The sequence below is a fragment of the Spodoptera frugiperda genome, chromosome 11 (genome assembly GCF_023101765.2).
Source record: "Spodoptera frugiperda isolate SF20-4 chromosome 11, AGI-APGP_CSIRO_Sfru_2.0, whole genome shotgun sequence".
NCBI lineage: Eukaryota > Metazoa > Arthropoda > Insecta > Lepidoptera > Noctuidae > Spodoptera > Spodoptera frugiperda.
Window position 1 is genome coordinate 10729586 of NC_064222.1, and position 6036 is coordinate 10735621.

Below are 6036 nucleotides of genomic sequence, written 5' to 3' on the forward strand. Positions count from 1 at the left end.
TGGCGGCAGCTCCAGAGGCTCAGAATTTAAGCTGGCTTCTATCAAACGTGTTATCTTATCCGATAATCAGCTCTACACCACCCACGGGAAGAGCAGAGATGGTAACAAACATATTCTCATCAGCCGTATCTAATCACGGAAGTCCATTACCAATGCAGCGAGCAATCCAGTCAGTACACAACACAGAGACCACAAATGTCACATAGCAAACACCACGGCGAGCGGCTTGTTGCCGTGCCCTTTTTCACAGGCGTTTACACAATATTATAAATTGACATTGCGTGTGGTAAATATTACTTTGATAACGATGCTTGGAAGGGTACAGGGAATTTTATGTTGTATACATTTTTCGTTTGAATTTTGATTTTTATGTGGTTTGTAAAAAGGTAAGGGGTTAGTACGAGTTTGCTTTACGTTTAACGAGAGCGAAACGAGACCGCGTTTGGTGCTGTGATTGGCAGGCTTCAATAAACTAACCAATCAAAGCGCTGAACGCGTTATCGTTAAACGAGATGCAAACTCGTACCAAAGCCTCTAGTTACATTTGGATATATTCTATGTAGAAAGACACCAATTATTCAATTATTCCAATTAAACTCAAGATGGTTGATCAGTTTTTAAGGTTCTAATTACTTAACCTAAGAGTTATAATTATAAAAACTTTAAATCCTGAGCTTTTGATTGTAGGATAATAATAATATTACTTTTCAAAATTACGCGTGAGAAATTAAAACAGTAGGCCCAGCAGGCGTTGCAATATATTTTAATTTTAAACATTATAATTAAACAGAAAATTGGAATATGAAATGAATCATAGCGAACAATCTAAAAGTCCTTGATCCCTTCATTCGACTATCTAAGAAAGGATTAATTCTTATAATTAAGTAGCGAAGCATCAGATGTAAGATCCCAGTTATTGTTTGCCAAGTAATAAGATCTTTTAATTACGTTTAAATAATTTAAATGTAACGATTTATCAGACGATACTCAGTCTAAAGGTGACACCGTTAAGGTTTAACGCCGACTATTAATTTTGGATGATATTTTGGTTGTTATATTTTAGAATTATGTATTAATATTTTTGAATTATTATTTATTTATTCTTAGGATTATTGTGAGTATTATAGCTAAGTAAATCTATACATATAATAAAATCGTAGAAAAGTGCTGTCTGTACATTGAAAATAAAAATAAAAAAAATAGCAGGGGTTATTGTTATGTCGATGTCGAACCCAAAAATGTAATTAACTTTTTTTTTGTCTGTTTGTCTGTTTGTCTGTTTGTCTGTTCGTCTGTGCGCGCTAATCTCAGAAACGGCTGATCCGAGTTGGATGCGGTTTTCACGAATATATTGTGGGATGCTTAAATTTACATTTAGTGTTTGTTTCATGTCAATCGGTTCATAAATAAAAAAGTTATGTCAAATTAAAAATCACGTCGAACATTCTATGCTTATACCATTAATCTCCGCAACTATTTGACGGATTTGGTTGAAATTTGGTACAGATATAGTTTAGAACCTTAGAAAGGACATAGATATATTTATATTTCAAAAATCAAAAAATAAAAATAAGAAATAAATTATTTATAAATAATTCTATGTCGATCGTTACACGACTTCGGTTCATGTTATTGTTTTAATTCATCGAAAAAAAGTAAATAAATAGTAAAAAGGTATGAAAAAAATAATATCAATATAATAAAACATTTAGTACAAAGAAAATGCTCTAACGGAGTATAGATAATTCTATGTCGATCGTTACACGACTTCGGTTCATGTTATTGTTTTAATTCATCGAAAAAAGTAAATAAATAGTAAAAAGGTATGAAAAAAATAATATCAATATAATTAAACTTTTAGTACAAAGAAAATGCCCGAACGGAGTATAAATAAATAATCCAAGTTGTCTTTATCCTCGATAGATGGCGTTGGGATCGAAATAGATCGCGCTATGGTTTCGTTACATTCATTTGGTTGGGTATCGGCCGAGCGCTTCGGTACTATCGTAGAAAAAGTGTATTATCAGTCGTATGATTATTTGTCTGTAGTGGTCCTGCTGTTTCGTATATTCTAAATTGGTTTCGTTGTATTTGTCAATTAATAAGTTTATTTGTTGGGTTTTCCTGGTTTTTTGGTTAAACTATTTAACGTAGGTTTAGTTTGATATCGATTATTAGTAGTTACTGTAGTTAGTTTTTTTAATAAAATTGTAAGTCTAATTTATAAATTAATTAGATTAGATTTAAGTCGTTTCTTTTAAATTATTTAGTTTAAGCTTGGTTATTATAGCATAGAGGATAGGTTGTAATATAGTTTCTTTTTTAATTGTTATAAATTCGTAATTCGTAGCTTTCTTTAGTTTTAAGTTAGTTTAAGTCCGTTTTTAAACTATTTTTTCAATGCCCTAAGTGAGTATACATCTATTAAATTCAAACGCAGAGCTCATTATGTTGATTTTTGAAGAGTTCCCTGGAATATCTTCCACATCTCATTTTTGAAGAGATCCCGCGAGATCGGGAACTATGTGGTTAAAACCAAAAATTTGCCGGAAGTCACTATTCCACGCGAACGAAGTCGCGGGCAAAAGCTAGTATAAAATATATTTGCAAATACTAAGACAAGTAAAAAAACTTGACAGTACCTACCTAATTTTAACTTAGCCCTATAATCTCATAAGCCGTTAGATATATATCTACCTTTCAATATACCATTCCACTATAAGCTGAAGTCTTTAACATTATTTTTGTAATAGCTAGATGCCGCTACTCAGATGGTTTAGTAGTTGTTCTAAAAGTTCCAAGTTTTTAAAGAACTCTGCCCAGTCTGCCCAAATAGCACACTTCACACTAATATGTATTTTTAAATGTATTATCTATAATATAAAAATAAGTCGGGTTTTCCTTCTTGATGCTATAACTCCAGAACGTACGAACCGATTTCCACGGTTTTGCATTCGTTGGAAAGGTCTCGGGCTCCGTGAGGTTTATAGCACAGAAAATTCAGGAAAAAAAATTACATTGGTGGCGAAACGGAGTTCGCCGGGTTTGCTAGTTATAAATAAAAGTTGGTTTGTATAGATGTTTGTCCGTCAATCGCGCTGAAACTACTGAACGGATTTTGATGAAATCTGGTATACGGAAGGGGAGGGCCGACTTGGGTGATAGAATATATTTTTATCCAAAAGGCCGGTAACGCACTTGTAACGCCTCTGTTGTTGCGGGTGTCCATGGGCGGCGGCGATAGCTTACCATCAGGTGATCCGTCTGCTCGTTTTCCGGTTTATATCATAAAACATACCAGATTTCCTAAATAATAGGCCATTTTCAAATAACTTGGTCACAGAAAAAAAACCTATTTGTTTTAATCGTATAACCTCTCGATTGACTGGCTTACAGTAATTGGATTTACGAATCAAGGCCCCCGCCCCCGGGCCCCGGCTTGATGGAAACCAGATTCATTTTAATCATTTTTTTTTTCTAATCCGATCCGTATTTGTTGATTGGTATTTTTCGGGTCAGATATTCGTCGCTTTGTTTATTTTTTTATTGTTGACATTTCCATTATTGTCGGGAGGTGGGATATTTGATTTTGTTTAGATTGAATCTGTGTTGATAATTGATTTTCATATTTATTCTCCTTGGTTTTAGGTTGGGTGTGGTTTGTGGGAGGTCGTTCTATCCCAACTAACAATTTTGCCCTATAACCAAACCTTATATCTCAAAAAAGCTGGGTAAATGATGTATAAAGGTTTTGGTGGTGACTGATTGTTGTGTAAAAGCGTTTGACAACACAGTTTGGCTCTATAAGTTTATATAGCAAAAACGACCTATTAATAGTTGATGTAAAGGTTTACTTCACGACTTTATATAGCTGTTATAGTCAGGCGTTATAGCAACCTCCATTGTGACTAGTATACAACGATTGAACTTCATAACAGTTTTAACTGTCACCCTAATGCGCCTAATTTGCGCAATAAAGGTTCGAAACGAACTCTTATGTGTCGTTTGTGAAAGTAGAGATGACAACTCAGGAATAGGACGATATTGCGATATTGAGGCTTTTAAGATCATCGTTACAGTACACAGTAATATAGTGGCCACACAAAGTCTACATCGGAGTGATTTGGTGATACAGCTGAGTTTCAAATTATATTTATATAGCTTAATTGTCTTATAAAGGGTTGTTAATGCCCATTATAGCTGTAGTGATAAACTTATATCACAAATACACTTTTTGGAAGAAGATTGTTTTTTTATAACTATTATAGTTCCTCTATTACACAACAGTACTATAACGGAGATCTTATGTGTTTTAAAACATTATTATTGTGTATAAAGGTAGGCTAGCAATGCTTTTAAATGATAATTCCGTTTTGTAAAAGCACTTCTATCGCTCTTCTACAACAATATTGACATTTTGATACAGTGTAATTAATGCGACAATATTTTTATAAATTATAAGAGAAATGGATTTAGAAGCTTGGCAACGATACAAACGCAGTGGGACTTATAGACGAGAAGTGAAAAGACAATATGAGGAAACAACAAGAAGCACTCAAATTTGTTGAAGACCCAATTATAGAAAATGGTTCCGTACAAAATACAGTTCACGTCAGTGATGAAATGGAGAATAATTCATTCGTGGACACCGATTCCAGGTGTGACAGATTTTCAGATTGTTTGATTGATTCAACTGAAGAAAAAAACCAACAACTACGACATGGTTTGAAGCATTGGGCTATTAATTATAATATTTCACACGAAGCAATAAAAAGTTTGATAGTACTAATAAACGATCGAATACCAAATACATTGCGTGCAGATCCACGAACGCTTTTTAATACAGAAAAATCTGTCACTACTCATCCCGTGGGAAGTGGATGGTACTGGCACAACGGCTTGACAAAAACACTGAAATGCTATCTAGAAATGATTAATAAAAGTATATCTTTAAATTCACTCAATATATACATAGATGGACTGCCTGCTTTTAAAAGTTCAAAATTACAGTTATTGCCAATTTTGTGCAACGTTCATGAAATACCAAAACTAAGACCCATTGTAATATTGTAAAGTTTAAAAAAGTATTCATCATATTTATGGAATAAAGACAAAAAATAAAACAAAAATAACAAACAAGCTCAAAAGGAACCCTAATTTCATGTAATGGTGGATTTAATCTATCATAATGAGTACTATAGTAGAGTTAAGGAAGCTGGAACTATGTTTATAACTTAAAATAAGAAATTATTTTAGTAAAAGCTCATTAATTCGAAGGGGGCATTCAAATATGTCGTAAATCCATACATAGTTTATCAGTAAAATTACAGTCGCACAACATTTTCCTCGTAAGAGACGAATAATTCGATTAAGTACAAAATAATATCTTGCTCATCACGATACCACGATACGTCACTTTTCTTATTTTTTTATTTCTCTTCTAAAACACTGAGACACAGCAACGACGTGAACGAATGTAAAATGAATGAATGATGAATTTTAGTGATGTAATGGAATCATGAACTCTTTTACAGTACCCAAAAACACTTTAGTAGTGCTGCGGTGGCTTATATATCACCAAATAGAGATTGCGTTACTGTAACATCAACTGCAACGGGCCAAAATTGTCATGCCTGATACCCTTATAGTTCTACTTTAACACTGAATGGAGATATAATTGCGCCACTTTCTTTGTAGATGCACCTTCTTTGGCCTTTTATTTGACCACCGTTTGGTTTTTACAAAACGTTCTATGGCCTTCTATAAAACAAACTTTTGTTGGTTGGGATGTTAGTGGAGATGTTACAGAACTTAGTTTTCCTTTGATTATTGGCCCATTTTTTCGTATTTTTTTTAAAATTTTTACTTATCAAAATCTAATCAGGTCAACCAGGCAGCTTATTCCTGAGAAAAAATATTATTAGTCATGTCATTAGTCAGGTAAGGTGCTTTTCCACCAGAGATATTATGTTACGTTACTGTGGATACGTTGGCTTCCGCCAATCATATTCATTGGTAGACTGTATAGTTTAGCAC